The sequence below is a fragment of the Poeciliopsis prolifica genome, unplaced genomic scaffold (genome assembly GCF_027474105.1).
Source record: "Poeciliopsis prolifica strain line A6 unplaced genomic scaffold, Auburn_PproV2 SCAFFOLD054, whole genome shotgun sequence".
Classification (NCBI taxonomy): Eukaryota; Metazoa; Chordata; class Actinopteri; order Cyprinodontiformes; family Poeciliidae; genus Poeciliopsis; species Poeciliopsis prolifica.
In genome coordinates, this window is record NW_026562429.1 from 2,087,501 (window position 1) to 2,095,803 (window position 8,303).

Below are 8,303 nucleotides of genomic sequence, written 5' to 3' on the forward strand. Positions count from 1 at the left end.
GTACACGAGCCGCAAGGACGGAGGCAGAGGACTAGTGAGTGTGAGAACCACTGTCCAGGACGAAAACAACTAAGATCCATAAATACATCAGGGACAAAGCCTCAACAGACAATGTGCTCAGTGAATGTCTCAGACAACAGGGAACGGAGGTTGAGGTGCAGAGATACCATCATGGGAGGACAAGCCCCTACATGGGATGTACCACCAGCAAATAACCCAAGTGGCTGATATCAGTAAATCCTACCAATGGCTGGAAAAAGCTGGACTCAAGGACAGCACAGAGGCCCTCATCCTGGCCGCCCAGGAACAGGCCCTAAACACCAGAGCAATAGAGGCCCAGATCTACCACACCAGACAAGACCCAAGGTGTAGGTTGTGCAAGGAGGCCCCTGAGACAGTCCAGCACATCACAGCAGGGTGCAAGATACTGGCAGGGAAAGCGTACATGGAGCGACATAACCAAGTGGCAGGCATAGTGTACAGAAACATCTGTGCAGAATATGGACTGGAAACCCCAAGATCAAAGTGGGAAACACCCCAAAGGTGGTGGAGAACGCCACAGCTAAGATCCTGTGGCACTTCCAGATCCAGACAGACAAAATGGTAATGGCGAACCAACCAGACATTCTCGTAGTGGATAAACATCAGAGGAAAGCCGTTGTGGTAGATGTAGCAATACAAGTGATTGCAACATCAGAAAAAAGGAGCACGAGAAACTGGAGAAATACCAGGGCCTCAGGGAAGAACTGGAGAGGGCCTGGAAGGTGAAGACCACAGTGGTGCCTGTGGTCATCGGGGCCCTCGGGGCAGTAACCCCCAAACTGGAGCAGTGGCTACAACAGATCCCAGGAACAACATCAGACATCTCAGTCCAGAAATGTGCAGTCCTTGGCACAGCCAAGATACTGCGCAGAACCCTCAAGCTCCCAGGCCTCTGGTAGAGGACCCGAGCTCAGAGGATAAGAACCACCCGCGGTGGGTGAGAAGGGAATTTTTTTTTTTTAACTGTCCACTGTTTGCAATGCGTCTTCATCATTCCTGCGGTTTGACTCATTGGTTTTGACGGGTCCAGTGTACACACTGACAGCCGGCTGCTGATGGTGTTGTGTTGCTGACATTCTGCTGCTGTTACATCAACTCTGCATCAACAAGATGTTATTAAAGAACCTCGGTCTAGTTCAGCAATCAAAGTGCACACAGGGCACAAACATGCTCTAATACACTATATAAATCCGGCATTTTAACTAAAAATCACTTTATTGTTTGTAACTGCAGTAAGAAAACATATTGAACTGCAGCGTCTTACGGAGCGCTCACTAAACGTTTCCTGAAGCTATGTAAAAATGATAACGGCTCTTTCAAAATTACAGTAGCTTATATGACGATTTGATGAGTGGTCTAGCATGAAATTAGATCCTGCGTGAGCCCTATAACTGCATTATTGAATTTCATCTGTGCAGTGATGTCTCTCACAAGGCCCCCAATGCTTGTGCACAGCCAGATGTGAGGGAAATGTAACTGATATGGAACAAGTCTGCAGACAGAGATTAACAAATCTAATCTAGATAATAATCTAATGTATAACATTACATTACTATCTAACAGAGCCTTCTCCGCAGATGTATAGAAAGTATCCCCGGTGAGATGATGCCCTCAGCTCTAGGTCTTGTTTGCATGCCAGGTCCTCCTCCTGTGCTTATTTTCATTGTGTTTTAATCTCTCCTCTGCACCATCTGCCACAGCGGCTCAGCGGGTCTGTTTGTCCACATCATTGGTCACTTTTGCTGTGAGAGCTCGGACTGTGGGGAGTGGTGTTAATGGCTGCGGATTGATGCGCGATAAGAGGCCATTTTATGTTAATGAAGTGTAACAGGCCCTTTCATATGTTCCACAGAATGACTTGTGGTAAATGCTAATGGCTAAGTTTTGCTTAGGCTAATGCATGAATCCATAACTGGCCTCCCACTGCAGCAACCAGAGACTATTGATCCATCTGTGACTTATACAAAGCAGCAATTATTTATATTTCCAATGAAAGACTTTAGTTCTCGGGAACTGGATGCAATAGATCCAATAAGACCCCAGGATGAAGTGACTGTATTTATGTAAGTTGTTGCGCTATAAAAATGTAGAAAACAGCAGAACTGTTTGGTTGTTCTGCAGGTTGAGGAAGTGGTAATGACTTTAAAAGTGACATACTGTGCTTCTTTGGACAGATGAGGACAGGTCTATGGTCTATACAAAACATGTTCATTGCATTCATTTATTTTTTTTCTGCAAAAATTATTTTTAGTGAGATCTGAGTCTGCTGGGTTCTGACTAGTTTTAGTTCCTCTTTTAAGGCCTCTTGTCACTTTTAATCCAAATAACTTGCTGCAACTTGTGTGTGACAATGACTGCAAATAGATATGCAATTATACAACCATACATATTTGAGAAGCAATAGTGGAGCCTCCTGCACAACCAACAAGAATGCAGCAACTGTTTTCGGGATGGTAAGTCAACAACAATAGATTTGTTTCTTCCAGCAGCCATTGTACAGCAGTAATGTGCTACAGCTTCTCTTGGGTTGCTCGGTAACAGTGTAGGCTTTGCTGGGGTTGCTAGGAAACAGGCAGCGCCTGTTGATTTGTGATGTTACATTATGGAAGTTTTTTGAAATGGCTCCTTTTCCAGACACCAGAAAAACACATTTTTGGCAAATTACATACACCTTGAGGACAGGCGCTGTCTATTGAAACAGATGCATTAGCACGGCAGCCATCTTGGAATCATCCCTCTCTCACCTCAGTCGAACTGAGAAAGCTGTTTTCCCAACTAAGATAATCATAACTTCCTAACATTTTTATCTGATTTTCACACAGATTTGTTTATTACAAACAGCAGAGATACAGTTATAATGTAAGACACTGTCACAGATTAAAAATATAAGCTTTCATGGTGAAATACTTTATATGCTCCTTAAAAAAGACAAACATATGGGATGACATATTTATAAATCAATATTTTTATCTATTTTTATAAAGAAACCAGTTTGATTGTTCGTTTTTTACTCTCACACGGATCCCTGAGCTTTCCCTACCCACCAACAACTATAATTTCTCCTTTGACCATCTGTCATTGTTCCCTCTGAGGGGATCATCAGCTCTCCATTGTTTTGACTTGAAGCAGAAAGCAGCTCCGGTCAAAAGATGAGGTGAAGCACCAGAAAAAAGAAAAAAGAGAAAAGAAACACCTACTTTTTGAGACGAGAAGGGAAGTTGAAGACAGATTGGGTCACGCCATCTCTAAACCTGACAATCTAACCCATCCTGTCAAAGTCCTACAGCTTAAAAATGTAGAGACAACACTGGCAACACAATCCTTCCTTCTTGTTGCAACTTCCCACTGTCTCTTTGAATCTATGTTACTGGGAAACTGTCAAGATGGAAGGAAAACAAACAGCAAAAGCTAATCGGAGAGAGAGAAGCAGTTCTTGACGTTTACATTTTGCTGACTGCCAAACAAGCATAGCACACGATTTATTTTCAACACTGCACCAGTTATTATAACCGTAGGCTGCACAAACAGCGGACACAGTTGCTTGCTATGTGTTCGGGTCTTATGCAAGCCTAAAGTGAGGAGAGACCTATCCAATATGGCGGCAACATTTATATTTATGTGAGTTAAACTGGGGTGTGGTCAGGTCTAGGAAATGGCCTTGTACTAAATATGCCAACTTTATCGCCATAGTTCGCAACTTCTTAGACCCCACTGTGACTTATTTTCAGAAAAGCAACGAATTTAACAACTTTGTTCCTTTATTGGAGACTTTCACAATAAAGTTCACCTTTGGCTAACGTAAAACATTTCTGTTATGTTTTGTGCAACAACAATTTGTTGTTTATGCAACAACAGTCAATTTTTGAAGATATTAATAAATGTTTCCAGAGGTCATCAAAGGTCAAACAGCCAGTTCACATTTACAAAATCAAACGAAACATGGAGTCAGTCAACTGCGGTAGACCAGAGATCACCAGAAATCAACTTATTTCTGCAACAAAAACGTATCTATTTTAATTTGCTATGTTGGCACTGCTAAAATATGTGTAGCACGGTTGCTTAGCATAAAGTTTTCTTCAGTTTGTAAATGTGAACTGGCTGTTTGACCTTTGCTGACCTCTGGAAACATTTATCAATATCTTTAAAATGGTAGCGGAACAAACCTTTGACAACATTTTAATTCAAGGCAACTTAACTCAGGTCCGACATCGTCATCTAGGGCAAACTGCTTGAGCAAAGACTAGATCCATCCCTCTCTGTTTCCACATTGCAAATAAATAACATGCAAAACTGAAGAACTGCTTTTGATCAATGCTTTCAATATTTGCATTTCCAACTCCTAACTCCTGGCTGAGAGTGAGATTGTTTTAGACCACCTACAATAACGCTTTAAGTAATAGAAAAATTGGAGAAAGGAAAAAATTCCCCAAAGTTTTTGCAATACATACAGCAAACTCTGACAAAACTAAAATCCATCTCATCATATTTGACCTCAAATTTGTGTCTTTGAGGAAGATTTTTTTTTCCTTTTACAAATTTTTTCATTTCTTTTGGCATCTTTCTTCAACACATATTACCTGAAGCAACAATGCCGTTGTTAATCCCATTTTCCAATTGTTGGAGGTGAAGCCGTATATTGGAAGAATAAGTGAATCGCATCCTTAGGCGTGCACACGCAGTTTCATACATCTTCTCTTACATCATAAAGCTCAGCCAATGCAGCGTGACCTTCTTATCAGCACCCTGCATTACATTACAGTTGTGATCAAGAACCTGAAAATTAATCGGAGATGGTTATGACTATGATTATTATGATGGAATATAAGGTAAAAGCTTGCAGAACGACTTTTGCTGAAGTGAAAAAAATGACTTTATGTTTGATATAGACAGAATGCAGATGTTTTAAATGACAAACTACACTAACAGGAGGAAATTATAATAGCAAACAATGTGGGCGGATATGATAATTACTGAGCTGGAAAGAAGAAAAACAAGAAACTATACTTTTTGTTGTATTACATTTTAATCTTTAAGTTGCTCATAAAAAAGCAGCTAAATAAAAAAGAAAATATATTTTCTATACAGTTTTGTTTCATTCTGAACTATAACCTTTATCGAGCCTAATGTATGATGCCAATTATAGAGCCACTAACACCTCGGCGAATGTGAAGGTGTAAGGGTCTGTATTTCAGGGCAGAGCTGTGATCACAGTAAATCCTCCACATGCATAGAAAAATCATTGTTCTCTGATAGCGCCAAAGTACTGTGAAAACTGTAAAACTGAACATTAAATGTTATTAAACCGTTCTGGGAGTTTCAAATACTTTTTTAAAAAATCTGAGCAGATATGTTCAGGAATGATTGCCATGTATTATATTGGTATTGTATTTATTTTATTATGCATCTCAGGGATTACGCAGAGGAAAATAAATAAATAAAATCAGTATAAAAAGAATGAAACAAAATTAGCACATGTGAGTTTAAGCCATTTTTGGTCATTCTAAGGAAAGAATCTTTGAAAAGCATTAGTAGAGCCTCCTGCACAACCAACAAGAATGCAACAAGTGGTTTCTGGATGGTAAGTCAACTACAAAACATTTGTATTTTCCAGCAGCCATTGTACATCGTATTAAGCCAGCTGACCAAATGTGCTGGAACTCAGCTTGGGTTGCTCGGTAACGGGCTGTGCTTGGCTGGTATTGCACAGTGCCTGTAGATTTTGACTTAACAATTGGGAGGTTCAGATACAAGAAACATGAACTTATTTCCAAAAAACCATCTGGATGTTTTTTTAAGTACTTGGGCTGTTTTTAGATGAGACGCAGCTGAGACCCAAATGGAAGAACAAAAACGTGCAAAATGTGAATTTTGCATGTTAAGGCCTCCTCAGCACAGTCCACAGTTCATACGTTAACTCCCTAGTGTGAGACTTCACAATACAGAAGGGGCTCAGGTCCACCCAGGTCTGGTTTCAAAACAATAAAACTTAGATACCAGGTTCAGAAATCAAACTTAGAAACTGTGCAGTGACATTTCTACAAAACAACATTGGGCCAAGATTTCTCCACAGAGTCGTAAAAGACTCAATACCAGTTGTTGCATTTTACTCAGGTTATCTTGGTCTGGTATTTAAATGTGTTTTATGATCTGAAACATTTATGTATGATAAAAAAAGCAAAACCTGAACAAGATGTAAATACAGAAATGTTCACTGAACATCAAGATATGACGTCTCTGCGAACAGCAAGCATCTCGGTGGCACTTTGTTTTCCGATTCATGAATAAACAATATAAGTTAAGAAATTACTTTTACTCAGACAACAAAATTTTATGGTTTTCCTCATAAAACATTGCTGGATTGTAGCTCTTTCTGTCCGATACGAGTCTCAGAAGCACGGACCACCAGCTTAAATCCCTAAATATGTCACTGTGTTATCAGGAGACTCTCCTCTGGGCCGCCCGGCTTTTAGCTCAGAAGCACGTAATCAATCTCCTTTTTCCTTTCCTTCTCCTTATGTGGCTAGTTTCCTGCCGTGCATCAGCAAGATATGAATGTGAATAAATCATTGAAGTGAATAAAGCTACGTAATTTTTATGTAGTTTTTACTTTGACATGTTTAACTTATGTGCATAATTGCGTGCTGGGACGTATGGGCGATAAGGAAACATTTTGAAGGTTGAGAGAGAAAAGAAGTTACCAGATGATCTGATAAAAACAACATTTGGTCCATGTTGACAACAAAAGTCAAGACTTTTCATTGTGGCACTTTAACAGCCAATGAAAGCACTACATCTGCTCCCTTCTATTACACTTCATATATGTCAACTCTTAGCTCGCATTACAGTCTTTACCCGCCGTACCATTTGGCATTCAGCGTGACTGCTGCATATACGTCCCATCCTGAATGTTAAACAGGTTTGATGTGGAGCTTTTATTGTAAATAATTTGGCTCAAACTTCAGGGTCAGCCAACCAAAGAGCATCTAGTTTCTCCTCATATGAAGACCTGCTGTTCCTCCAGCTGCCAGGCCGCCTGCGTTTGAAACGGGCGCCATCGGAGCAAACAGGAACGCCTTCATTCTCAGAACAATTATCCCTCATCTGTGTGTGACAGCATATAGAGGTTATTGAGTGGGTTGATAAATCAATCTGTCTTTGGAAGGAACCTTGGTTCAAGATACAAAGTACATTATTAGAAAATGTGTCTCTTGTGACTCCTAACTGGAAAGATTTGGCTCGACATTTTCCAGGGTGTCCATACATCTTTAAAGGGGATTTATTATGCAAAATAAATATTTTGGAGGTTTTTGTACTTGCATTTGGGTCTCAACTGCTTCTAAAAGCAGTGGAATCACTTAAAATCCCATCGAAATGGTTTTTGGTAATCAGTAAGTTTTTGGGTGTCAAAATGTTTCAAACAACTCCCAATAGTTGATTCACTTTGAAGTTACCTAGTGTATTTCACAACTGCAATGTGATCAACAACCAGATGTTACTACTGGTGGAAACCACAAAGAAGACAACAGGAATTGGTAGAAAACTGATGGTGCTGCATGTTTTCTAATGAGTCATTGCATGAGTCATTATAATGTTCCCAAAAACTTTGTAATGTCTTTTTACAGCATTGTATATTGAAACTTTTGCACATACTTGTAATGGAAACACAGCAACTGAGGAATCACCTCATTTCCAATTCTCTGCAGAATTAAACCAGCCACTTTGGAGGATTATGCATCATGAATGTCAGATTTTAGGTCATTTCACAATATTTTTACCTGACTGATGTCCAAACTTTGACTAGGCCTCTCTGAAGCTGTTTTCCCCCCAGGTTGTTTCAGCCTTTTAGAATCTGACTTGAATCGGTGTGTCTACATAATCCAAGTTAGCGTTGACCTAAAGGAGACTTATTTGTGTAAAATTCACATTTTACATATTTTTGTGTTTCTGTTCGGGTTTTGACTGCTTATAAAAACAGACCAATAACTTAAAAACTATATTTTGGTAATAAGTTAATATTTTCTGGTGTCTAGAAAATAAGCAGCTTCAAAAACTTGCCTAATGTAACATCACAAGTCAGCAATGGCTGCTGGAAAAGACAAGTGTTTTGTTGACTGACAAAACAAAAACCACTTGGTGCATTCTTGTTGGTTGTGCAGGAGGCACTATTTCTGTTTTTCAAAGCTGTACGGTTGTATAATTGATCATCTGTTAACAGTCGTTTTCACGTTCAAGTGTAAACATTGATTTAGTGTGTGCATGGC